Source organism: Gnatocerus cornutus, chromosome 9, assembly GCF_029298725.1.
Source record: "Gnatocerus cornutus isolate USDA-ARS CGAHR chromosome 9, icGnaCorn1.1, whole genome shotgun sequence".
In the NCBI taxonomy this organism is placed as follows: domain Eukaryota; kingdom Metazoa; phylum Arthropoda; class Insecta; order Coleoptera; family Tenebrionidae; genus Gnatocerus; species Gnatocerus cornutus.
This window is the reverse complement of record NC_142241.1, coordinates 7,511,023-7,524,821: the sequence shown is the minus strand read 5'-3', so window position 1 is coordinate 7,524,821 and position 13,799 is coordinate 7,511,023.

Here is a 13,799-nt window from a genome sequence, read left to right as displayed (position 1 = left end):
GTTGGCATTTCCACCCTGCGACCTTAAGATTTGTTTAAGTCTACTGATATCTATGACATTTTTCAATTCGGTGAATCGCGCGGGAAAATGACGTCATTTGCAGGAGTGCCAACCCTCACCCTTCACAAACTCGAAAATTTAAGACCGATGCGTCTCAATTTGTTGTTTTATCGATTTGGGGAACTCTTTTAGGCATTGGCTGAGGTCGCTGACCTACCGTAATGTGCAAGCCTGAATAAACCGAAAGGAATCACATGGCCGTGGTATAGTAGGCACGATGCGTTTTTTTTATGAGGTCACGTGCTGTAGTGTATCGAAATTTTCGAGCAGGCTCTTGGAGATTGTTCGCAATGAATCACTTTAATTGTTTACGTTGTCATAAACTTTGATATTGTCTCTGTCTGGTGTTGAGTGCAAACGCAAATATTGTTTGCTCGAGGATCAACCCAATTACAACTGGGGCGATGAGAGATTGTTTTTTATTGTTGTGCAAGTTTCGGATGCAACCGATATATACAGGGTGTAGTCATCACACCAAATATCAGTTCTTGAAAATTAGATACTTTCACAAAAAGAAAATTCCTTTAATGGTGTATAACAAGTAGTTGTGACTTTCTCACTTTTCAATACATATTCGCACCTGTAATTCCCGTTATTTGACTGTCAATAAAATTGTCGACATTAGTTTTTATTTTTTTTGGGTTGTAAAAACACGAGACCGCCAAACTCCAGCACGCACCAAATTACGTTCTTTTGTCACCGGAATAATTCGTGCGTGACAACTAAACAACAAAAAATCGCCTGCATTACGTACAATTTACTCGATTGGTGTATTTTTCGTTAAGTTCCGCCCTTTTTTTGTGCCCAACCAAAAATTGTTACCATCATCGAAGTGACGGTTGGATTGAAAAAGTGACACATGTTTATTGTATGTTTATTGTTTGATAGGTTAGCACCCACTTTCCTGTGCATTTTTCGATAATTTTCTCTATTATCAGCTCATTTTGCTAACGGTGAACGCAGTTATTCGGCGAGGAATTTGAAAAATCGGTAGAAACCTGTAACCAATGCGGGACCCATTAGAAACCGTTGTTGAAAAAAAAGTTGCTTTTATAACCTTGTATCGGTCGGGATTAGTCGCAAATTATGACATAAAACTCCATAAAACAAATCGTATCCTAAGACATAATAAAGAGCCGAGAGCTCAAGCAACGTTTTCATTTCATGCTCATCTCATAAATTCAAGGAAATGAATTTCTGCGGCAGTTTCTGTATAATTTTCATTCATTCGAGCTAGATATCGCACCGATATGCAACGCATTGCGTTATGATTTTTTTTGCACATTTTTCCGCCATCACCGTTTCGTGTGAAACCTTATTTATTTGTTAATCAGGTTGCCTAGAATCGTGTGAAGGTTAACGACCCCTCAATCTCATAGCTGTGGCTAGACGAAACGAAAGCATCTGCAACTCTATAATGGCACACATTTTTTTCTTGTTTTGTCAGAGACGGAGTGATAATGACAACCAGAACGCTTCAAAGTGTTACGCGATTCGGTATTGATGAAATCGATTTCTATTTCTTAATTATTTTGTTTAGGAAATTGGGAAAAACGTTGCATGCTTGTTTTCTTATTTAGCAATGATGAGAGTAGGTCGCTGGTTAAGCTGAAATTCGAGCAAATTCATACGTTTCTTCGCTAAATTTCAAGCAGGCTGGGAAAGCGACGACTCGTAGATATTTCAAAAAAAAAATACGTCCAAACAAGCTATGAAATTTAGAAGTGGCGGTAGAAATTTTCTTGTGGACAGTTTGAGGTTAAGCGGTTATTGTTACAACACCCTGTATATTATAGGTATACATTCGCAAGCTCTAGTTTTTTAGATGTTCAACTTATACCAAAAGCTTGCCAATAATCTAGTAATTCAACGTTGACATTTATCCATGGCCAACTGCCACAAAAGTTGTCAGGAAGCCTACAACTGGCTTCGTTTACACCGTTAGATATTTTGAAAAAGTTTGATTGTGTTCGGTACAGAATACAGATAATAACTAATCACGTCACAGTTTGAACATTTGGAAAATTTAAAAAGTCAAGTTATGTTACATTTTACATTTTGTGACATAGGCGTACGCTGTCAGGTATCTGTCAAGGTGTGCAGAACAGTTTCGCAATTTGAATGGTTTGATAATTTCGTATACCTACCTAACGATTTATTATTTGCATTAAATATTTAGTTTCAAGTCCATTTGTGCCGCCACTGACTAATCATGTCAAATGGCACTATAGTTTTTGTCAAAAAGAAAATTTGTTTTCATTTAGATCTTTAAGTATTTTTTAAGTCTTAATTGATCAAATTTACAGCTTTATAACTTTTACAAAAAAAAGCAATAAAAAAAATGCTCACTCAGACTTCTTTCTATAAGCTATCTGATCCTCCAGGTAAAAGTTGGTGGTTATTGTGAGGTATATCCGATATAAACGTGCAAAAAATTGTTGAATTTCACTTGGATATTTCAAAAAATTGTGTAGAGTGAATCCGAAGAGCGCTTCATTGGTTCCAGTCTAAAAAACTGGAAAGTACAGGAAGCGACCCATAATTATTTTCAATATATCTATGTATTTTCAAAAATTTAGGTATAGTTATGGTGAAAATGGTTAGATTTTAATAAATCAAAAATTATAATGTTGTTATTTTACTAAGAAATCCTTGGAAAAAAAAGTTGTGTCAAAACTAGTGTAGTTCCTTTCTAATTTGTGTTTTTTCGTGTCGTGTTGGCCGCAATTATAGATAAAATGATACAAAAGAGATAATATCGAGGTGATTGCCAAGTGCAATACATTGTTAACGTTAACATTTCAATGACAAACCAAATGAATAAATTAGCATTATTTTAGCGTGCATATTTCGCTTAGCCAATGTTGAAACAACAAATTTATCGCGTTTATCCCACCCAACAGAAATTCTTTCTAATTCCAGCAAACGAAAAGTTGCATTAAAATGCCTGTGCGTCCTTGACTCTTCACTTTTCGTCCAAGTCGCTCCTTATTGGATTATCCCTAATCGAATTAATTACGTCATCCGAAAATATGTGCAAATACCTCCCTCGCGTGCCGCCGCTGCTAAAGCTAGCAATAAAATTGACAAAAGAGCGTCGTTTTCCCCCAAAGCCGGTCGACTAGATCGACTTGAGGAATGCGTCGTGCGTTGCGCAACCATAGGAATAAAGTCCACAGAAAGGCTACTTGTCAGAATAATGGGTTAGGTTTCGCATAAACAAATGAAAACGTTTCAAGGTCGCGTCCCAAACTGGTCGCCCGTGCGTTTCCTGATCGCAGCTGTTGGTAATTGAAACAATTGAGCCGAAAATTGTCTAATGGCGAAGCGACAAGGTTCGTCCGCCATTCGTGGTTCTTGAATTTGGAAGTAATTATTTTCTAATGGTGCCCCACCCACGGTTCCTTTCGTTGGTTCGGCGGGTTCCCCCTCTGTTAGATGGAAAAAATTCCGGTCGCCATTGTCGCTTTTTTGTTTTCGACGGCCTCGTCAATTATGGATAGAATATGAAACTCGCAATAATTATATTTTTAAGTTGATGGTCGGTTTTAAGTGTAATGACGATGACTTACATAACCATTAAGTTTGTCGTTATTTTTAAATTATATTTTATTTACAATTTAATGTATCGCTTTTATCGGAATGGTCAACTTTGCTATTTCAACAATCCACTTTTATTAATTTTCTTTTCTTTTTCCTCTGTTATAACAACCGGAAACATTACGCTCTTTAATGATCAAGTCGAATTAACGATGCTCACTTTTTATCATCATCAAGCGTGTCCTATCGGAGGAAACGGCAGGGAGACGTTGACTTTGATTTTCACATTCGAGCCACTTGATTTATGAGCGATCAATTATTTGTCGGGAAATGTGTTGAAAATTGTTTAACGTCGTCGTTCCCATGATGATTAACGAAAAGCGATAACATTTCGTAACACGATTCTCACGTTGAACTTTAGTACCTACCGTCCATTTAATTTCTATAATAATATTAAAATATTCAAGTCGATTTCATGGCATGAGAAACTATAATGGTTTTCCTCAATCACAATTATAATATTCGAAACCGTCACTTTTTAAAATCGCCTTCAAACAATAAAAGCCGGTAAAAAACCGCGTCTTCACATTTAATTGTTCTACTCTTGGACTCTCACGGTTATTGTGTTTTTTAATCAGCTCATTATTCATTTTTGAATAATTTATAAGGAATGTGCCCATTCGAAACTCTCTAATCACATTTGAGCATTCGATATTAAAATTTCAAATACGCTTCAATTTAATGTTAAGGTGATCAAGTTTATTATTTCCCAACGTATATTAGCAATAATTAAACTGGTTTAGTAAATAGGCACGGACAGATAAATTTCTGCATATTTTATACCGACTTCTAATATTTTAGATGATAGGTTCGGTTATTTTAAACTCATAACCTCAATTCATTTTCTGGGTCAATATCGCGAACGCCAAAAAGAACAAACGATCGCCCAATAGCGGTTCGGCTTCAATTTTTTCATACAAAGAATTGAAATGACATAGTTCAAGGAATATGCGATTGAGTCAGCCTAATCAAAGATTCCACAATTACTCGTTTAAATAACGTCCGAGCGTTGCATCAAAGGCGGCCGTGTTTCGCTAGAATCGCGCGAAATCAAGGCGGCTGCTGCCAAATTATATACGCCATTTTACTAGTAATCAAGTCACTGACATTTCAAACGTCATTAATTCATTATTTAAAAAACTTGCCTTTTAATTCTTATCTCTGCTGTCAAATCTGAACAGCCAACTTACCGCATTCCAAAAGTTAGTGAATGAAATGAAAGGGGGGCGATGCCAAATTCCGACTATTTCTCAATGTTCGATGTCATAATAGGCTACTGTCATTACTGATACTTGAATCAATTCACTTATGTTTTGTCAGACAGCTGTCAAATTTCAACAGAGACAAAGAACGTTATTAGGTGATGTTTTTGAGTCATAGTTTACTTAATTCATAAGAAGAGGGGATCTGTCAAATTTCTAACAATTTCGCGGCATTTACTTGTTTCCTTTTAAAATTCGATGAAATCATAGTAGGTTGGTGTCATTTGTGGCCTTGACATTCATGCATCAACTTGGCTGTGGATTTCCGGCAAAATAATTTAGAAAAGTCGAAGTCACATGATATGATAAATTAAATTTGAGTTATGTCATCGCGCAAAATTGTAGAGGGAGAACATTTTTATTTTTGAGAGCAAGAAAAAAAATTCGAAATATTTTACTGACATTCCTTATTTTGGCAATTTTCGTGAATATACTCTATTAATTGTCTGTTAATTCTACCAAATTGTAAAATTGTAAAGCGATAGACACAAATTTTAGAATTTTTTTATTTTTAAGAGCAAGCAAAAATTTTCGAAATCTTTTGCGAAAATTCGTAAATCTGGTAATTTTTGAGCTACAGCTATGAAATTTTGAGAAGGTTACTATTTTTGAGTCGTATATTATCTCTACCAAATAAAAGACACACATTTTAGAATATTTATTTTTAAGAACAAGCAAAATTTTTTTCGAAATTTCTTACTTAAAGTCGTAATTTTACATTCGAGCTACAGCTAAAATCTTTGGGGAATTTACAATTTTTGAGTCGTCTATTAACTCTACCAAATCACAAAATTGTAGAACGAATGTCTTAAATTTTACTTTTTTTTAGTTCTAAGAGCAAGAAAAAATTTCAAAATCGTTGAGTAAAATTCCCAAAAATCTCAAAATCACATTAGCAAAACTCTTGATTAAACTTAGAAATAGAATACTCGCTTCATTGGCCGTTGGAACACCTGTATGCAATCGAATGAAATTGTTGACAAGCCTGTTGCACTTCCGGTCATACCGGATCTAGCGAATAGCTAAGTTAAGTATTTTAAATCGAACACCTTGTATTTTACCTATTTAATAAATTCATTTTTTTGGAACTTATAATAATTATCAATATGTGGGTAGGTATAGACTACTTGACAGTTAGAAGGTTTACGAGTAACAAATATTTGATAAATGTAAGGTTTCCTCAGGGTTAAACCAACCCCGAAAATAAAGAAAAAATAAAAAATCACGCGAGTATATGAAAATAAATTCGAATTGCTGAAAAACTAAACTGATTTTCTCCGCTTGGATCGTTTGTAAATAGGTTTTTTCGCCAACGATTATAGTCCAGTTTTGCCCTGACATTACTCAAACCTTTTTCTCTTCAGAGATTGATACTTTGAGCTTTGCGTGTTAAATCGCTTTTCTATGCTTTTAATTATGATATTAGAAGGCCGCGAGGTATGACAAGCTTTTTGTTGTATCGTTGTATAAATATCAAGGTAAAACGTTTAATCAAAATTTATTCTGATGTTTACTCTAATTTGGAGCATTTTTTCTGTGAACGTAACAATAACGGCCTAAATGAATGAATAAGCATGCAGCGTTTAACATAAAGGTTCATTGTTAATGACCTTTGTGAAGTGTGAAACGGTGCAAATGTATGCTAATGTCATTTGTAAACTGTACTAATGATTTCATTTGTATGTTGAAGTTTGTTTAAACAAAGGATGATTTTTGAGATTTCATTAATACGAGGTTATAATTTATGATGTCTGTATGTTTGCTAATTAAAGTTGAGGCAATAAGATGAATGGCGAGGAATTTACATTTCAGACGTGATTTATGTGGAATTCTTGGAGTTTTCTCAAATTTCCAAAGTGGTCGTGGGCGCTGCTTTTTGCCAAATTTGACAACTATCGATTGTTTTCACATGCAAACCCACACAGATTGTTTCATTTCAGAATTTCAAGTGAAAGTCCCTGTTAATATTCGTGGGGGCGCCACCGCCCCCAAATAGAAAAAGCTACCGCAAAACGTAGAATTTTCACGCGATGGAGGTCACAAACTGGTTTTGAATAGCGATAATTTTAATTAGCCTAAAGTAAGAATTTTATTGGCCGGTTCTAACCCAAGGTGATCTAACATATTTGTAAGGAATAATGGCAGCGCGGCGCGACCTTAATATCCATTCTTTGGGTCGAATTCACAGTCTCTTTGTTAGCAAAACTGCATTTCTAACACACAACCGGTTTTGTTATTATTGAATTATAATTTAGCCTAAAAACATGCATCGTATCAAAGATGGCGGTTCCCCTTCTCCGCGATCCGCTTCCTGTTCTCCCCAAAGGCAAATTCAAACATCCTACATTTATTGCAGCGACGAATTTGTTTATTTATCGAGATTTAATTGAGAGATAATTGACGGAGCCGATCACACTCTGTGGAGATGGAGTAGAGGAGGGTGGATTGTTTTCGTTTGGAAGCACGTTCGACGTCACGCTTCTTGCGAAAAAATTAAGCAACGCGGCGGGGAAAAGGAATGTAGAGGAGAGTAGCCCAGAAATTTGAAGAGCCTTGATCACAGTGTAAAAAATATTTTCATGAGAGATGCGGGAGTTCGCTTCGCGTTACGTAAACTTCGCGTTACGTAAACTTCAAAGCAGCAACTCCGCGCGCATTATGTAAAATGCAAATTAGTTGTCTTTGGCTGTTTTTATTTTTCGTTTTGTTTATAGCACGAAAACAAAATAAATAACGTCGAAACCATACATAAATTACGAAATCTCAAGTAAATGCAATATTCAAAGTCGAAAGAGAGAGGAGAATCAAGGAGATTCATGCAAGAAGACGAATGGTAGTTAGTACAATGTGTAGCCAACTGAAAGGTCACAAAAATCCTAGAGTTATGTTCAGAACACAATACGTTCTAAATCTATGCACATGCAACAGAGTTTCGTAAGCAAACATCGTAAAAATTCCAGGAAGAAATTCGTATCTTTGGATCGAGAGTGGAATTATCCCGTGCCCAATTATCCTGTAATGACAATACACGAGTCCTTTTACCGGCTGCATTTGAGGATAATCCAGGTGGACGAACGGTTTAGAGACACGTCGGAGGTCGATAGTTTTCAACCGAGTTTATCCTTATCGCGTGCAGAAAGAACTCGTGGTATTGAGCCAGAGTTTGGGTGCTTGTCCTATCCCAAGCTGTACTGTGTAGACTGGGTCATTAACCTGGGCCCCGTATGCATGTGTGTGTGTGTGTGTACACGCACTGCACGCGAACCGCGAAACTGGCGGGAAAAATGCACCTTGTCTTCTTCAGAACCGGAGGAAGGAAGTTTATGTTTATTATTTTAATTATTGCGAACATGTGGAAAATTATTTCAGGGTTATCGCACGGAAAAATAAGAATTTTCAACACAAGGGTGTACGAACATAAATCAAGTAAACTCTAATGATGACCTGTCAAGTGGGACATTTTGTTTTTTTCATATGTCACTTGCCGTGACGGGGAAATTAAACGGATTGTGGGCAAATTATGTTAAAACTGAACGTGTCTTTATGTTTATTTCAAATCGAGGAAAAAGTTATCAATCAAAAGGGGGGACGCTACATCAAGCAATTCTGGAAATTACATCAAATGACACAAAAGTCAAGTCGGCAGAACGTCAAAATGGCAGTTTGAAACATATCTGGAAATTCTAAGAGGCTGAAACCAAACCAAAGTTGCTTGGAACTTGTTCAGCTTTTTCACACAGTTTGAAAATTATTTTACTTTATCGATCGCCAAACTGGCTTCGAACACAAAATCAAGTAGTTGTAGATTGAGCTGTCACTCCATGTAATTTAACGTTGAAATATATCTAAATAAAATTGATCGTGTTGTCAAATGTAGATTTAGAAAAGGAGGCCGTGATTTTTGTTCAACAGTCCGTAACACGTTGGAAAATGTCAAATTTACGTTCAAAACAGGAGCTCTATTGATGTTTTTTTTATATCCACCTTTTCTGCTAGTCAAAATGTGATATAATTTACTACCTCAAGTGTCATACTATAAGCAAAGTTACCGACTCAAAATTTCAGAGCCTACTTCGCTCATGTGGTAGTTATATCGTTTGAATTATGTAACGACATCTAAAGTATTTAGAGATTATTTTATCTCCCCGCGCCAGCCACGACTTCAAAAGAATCAAGTGCGTAGTTGCCATCTCAATTCAGATGTCAAAATCAAAGCGTCAATTACGAGTATTAGACCTTTGGTGTATTTTTTTGCATAGAAACTAGAATTTACATTTGCAATTGTCGTAAAAACTCATTTCATATCCAAAGCCGCATTAGTACGTCACAAAAACTCGCCCATCATTTCCTGTTTTCCCCCTTTCGTCCTGAATTTTTTACATTAATATCAAATTGTTTTTCACTTCCGTGCGCGTAAGTGCCTCGAAGGTAAACAACAAATCGATAATAAGACCATCAGTTCAATCGAAAATTACGCATTTTACGTAACACACGCACTTATCTTTTTCGTACATAAATAGATTTAATTTCTGAGTATCGCATTTATAATTCCAGACAGGCTTTGTGTCTTCCTCTCATTCATAATATGTTTGACAACGTTTTTGTACTCTTCCCATGAATGACATTATTGTATCCCTATCTTTCCTGTTCGCTTCGACATTTTCATCCAATAATGCGCCTTTTTCCCTTACTAATGACGTGCATTCGTTTCATTAAAACCGAAACATAAATGCAAATAATCAGGAAAAGCCGAAAAAAAATCATTCTTCGTTAAAAACGCCCGCACGCAACACGCCCATTCATTTCCATAGTATTTTTAGACCTTCCACAACATAATTCGGCAAAAGCCGCGGCCGAAACCAGTTGGCGTAAAAATACACCCAGACAAACAATTGAAAGCGCGTTGCGGTAGGTCAGGAACACGTATCGCCCGAATATTCATGCCGGCAAGTGCACGACATGGGCAGGACTGCCGAATTTTTTTGCCCCAGCCGCCGATGTCAACGACTGATAAACAAGTGACGGTCGGAAGCAGACTTGATTGCGTGCAGAACGACATTCTAGATTTTCTAAAAGTGTCATTTTTGGTAGTTTTTTCCGTGGTGAAAACGGGGTCGAAACTTGAGAAGCAAACGTTTGATAAAGACATTCAAGTGTCAAACATCACGTGAATGCGTATTTGACAGATTCGTTGATTTATAATAATTCAACGAACATGTAGGTCAAGTGTTAGATAAAGACTTTTTAAATCCTCGACAATTATTACAAATTATAAAACCATAACATTTAATTAAATAAAATTTCCAGTAATTGAGTAAAAGCGGCGTAAACGATGTCTAGGCTTTTCTCCTCATAAATCGCGGTTACCGTTGTTAAATTTCCCCGCCACCTCTGATTTTTTCCGTCGAATTTACCTATGATCAAGTCACATGCGTTTCCACAACGTCCGTTTCGCGGCACGTGATCCCCTTGCACCTGCCCGTTCCCCTTTCCTTCCGACTCCGTCCCTGCATTTCGGGGTTATGTGAGTTTAGATTATGATAGGTTAGTTGCAACCTTGGCAGGGCTGTTGACCGTTGCCAAACGCCGTCCAAAAACAAAAAGGAACTTCTCAAAGCAATGCACTCGTTCAAGGCCAACTATTCGGTGCTCGCAAAAGGGGGGAATGCACGCGAGCGGGGTTTCGAAAGAAGGAGAGAGAGAGGGACGCCGCTTAGCCGTGAAACAATTGAACCGCGACCGGCCGCCTGTGACTGGAATCCAGAATTGACGTTTGGCGATTTTTTTACATCTCAGAGTGGTTTAATTGACGGGATTAAGATGGCGGCGAAGACAACAAAATAACATGACATTTTTTCTATATTTACGACAGGTCCACGACTTTTCACTTCGACAGAGACGAGATCAAGGAAATTTCATTTCAAAATCACACGACCATTTCGAGGGGCCATAAAAACATTGTCGCCAACCGAATTTCTCCTGCAAAAATTACGTAATTACGGCGTAATTCGTTTTGGAACAGTTCCCAATTTCGCGTCTTGGTACGGCTCACTTCCGCCAATGACATAAGACGACGCCGACTGTATTTTTTTTACTGCCAACTTAAATTTCGCACTACGCCACTGCTTGACAAAAATTTTTTGTGGTTTATACAGAATATTTTTTAATCAAGTCATCCGAGGTGATCTAAGTAGACTCTGTGTATCTACCTACTTGATTTAGCGCTTGAAATGAGGTGGTGGTCATATTTATTATGGGGTGTGTTGGGAGCGGAATTCGGGGGTTTCCCTGAGAATTTTCCGTGAGATCGCGCCACCGTCTCGCCGCCTTTATCTCCCCGTTTATCGATGCGTGTCACGCGTGAGCGTCCGGTTTGCTGTCGCTGAAAACATGGAATTTCGGGTAAGACGACGTTGAAGAAGTTGCTTCGCTGAGAGGCGACGTTCGCTGTCACTGACCTAGCCGAAGAACCATTACGCGCTGTTCAACTGTTTTTATTTCGATTGCGCCCGTTGGTTTCCGACCTGCCTCAACCGGCTGTTCGAAAGTGGCACATGCGTGAAAATTTAATGCACATGCGAATATTTATAATTGATGTTTCATTTTAATATGGCTACTTCATTAAATGGAAGACACGGTCTGTTGATCGCGGTGGCTCGGAAATATCCGAAGATCGCTCGAAAAAACAAGTCGGGATAATGTGTGGATGCTTGGGATAAGTTATGGGAAACGAACGTTCAATTACTTTCAAGAAACGATCTTTTCAGAATAAAAAGGGAAAAATTCGCGACGAGAGTTGAACGGAACGAGGATTTCGCAGCGGTGCGTCCCCCGAACCGGATTCGTGACGGGGAGATTTTTTTATCACCAACAGTTGGTACAAATGAAAAATGACGTTTGTCACATTCGACGTGACATTATCATATTTTATGCTCGACGAGCGCGCGGTCACTTGGCAACCGCACTTTTTCTTGAAATAATTGCTAATTGTGAACGCAGAATAGTCAATGTGTGACGTTTCTGTCAAAAGTTTGTGTTTACTCCAATCATGCGAAAAAAGTAGGTTATGTGTTTGTTTTCGTCCGGCAAAACGTCGCAAACACTTGAAAATAATTACGCCAAGTTTTATCAGGAAACTGGCGATAATAGCGGTAGACGAATAAATAAATCGAAGGAAAAACATCGGAAAAATACGGCCAGCGAGCACGAACTCGCCGCAACAAAAATTATAATCATAATTTCAACGGTAGATACATATCAAATGTAATAAATTAGCAATTCCGCGAGCTTGTTTCAGTTGTTTCGAACTTCTCGACTTTGAAATTTTACACACTATTCTTATTGCGTGCATTTTCCCCAACTTATCATTATTTCTTTTCACATAACCTTGAAATAAAAACTGCATTCAAAAGATTGAAACGTCGATAGCGCGACGTAATCGAGGGATTATGATGATTCAATTGCGAAGGGAGGAAGCAGGAGACGTCAAATTACCCTTCATTACAGCCAACATCATAAATATTGGAAAATCACATCGGTTCGGTGAAAGAACCGACGTACGTTTGCAGATCCACAGCCCATTTGAGTCTAAATTTTTTGGATTTGAGTGGAAACATGTGTCCCGCAGACTCGGAGAGAACGCGAAACAAGAACAAAAAATATCAGCAGGTGTACGGCAGTCAAAATGGCGCGTCTATGCCTCAAGTCACAAACTAGCCATCACGTGTAATCAAGAACGGGGAAAATTGGTTGTAACATGCAAATGATGGCGACCTTAAGGGGAAATTTTGTAATCCGTTTGGTGGATAAACCTTCTTTTCAATTGTTATTTTCAGGAGCCGTTGCGTTTCGTGTCGGTTAATTAATAGTAATTATTGTGTTAACAATGAAATATATAAATTTCTGCTGGAAATTGCCGGATTTAATTATAGGTAATTACGTCATCATCACACCATTAGAGATGTTGCTAACAATTGAATTTTCTCGAGGAAAGCCCCAATTCACCGATGGATAATTAGCTGGGAAATGACCTCGGATGAGTCGAATTCGAAGGAAAGTCAAAAATGGCGGTGTCGAAAGTTGTCATTTTCTTTGGTCGTTGGTCGGTATGTTCTTTGGAGTATAACACCAAACCCACAATTTATATAACATCATGGACTGCAGCAGAGAACCGTTTATTCCATCCTTCTTCTAATAACCGGCATTAATTTAAAATAGTTATTTAGTAAAGCGGAACTTTTCACAAACAAGGACACGCTACTAATTTATTATTTAGAAATTCAACTTGCATAACAATTTTCTTTTATGCTTAATATATATGAAACGGAGTGAATTATATCAAAAGATAAAGAAGTTGAAATGTGCATATACCCATGTGCAAAGTTTTAATTATTCTAAACACATAATCGTATTATCTCCGGCACGCAACCGAAAAGAACAACTACGTTCTTAGAGCAGTTTTTTTCTTCAGAGGTCTCACTTTGCACTCGTTTTAATCATGCAACCGCCTCCGGAGGCTCCGATGCAAAAATTCACAATTATCCAATTAACACTCTGATGAATCGGAGTGAAAAATTACAGAGAGAAAGTCTCGAGAAAATCCAAATTTTCAAATTCACAAGTGCAGTGGAAATGAACCGTAGCGCCCGGTAAACGGAGTTTTGCCCTACTTTGATTTGAACACTCGCACCGATTTTCTGCAACCGGCGTAAAAGCGAAATAAATTACGCGCGTTTTTAGTGTCACTTTTTGCCAAGTCGTTACGACACGAGACAAGAGATCTGCATTTAGGAATAACAAGAGATATAAAGTAAGCGCGTGGCGCGGCTTTATAAAATCTTCTGACAAGTAATGGCTCTATAATAACATAAAATGGTA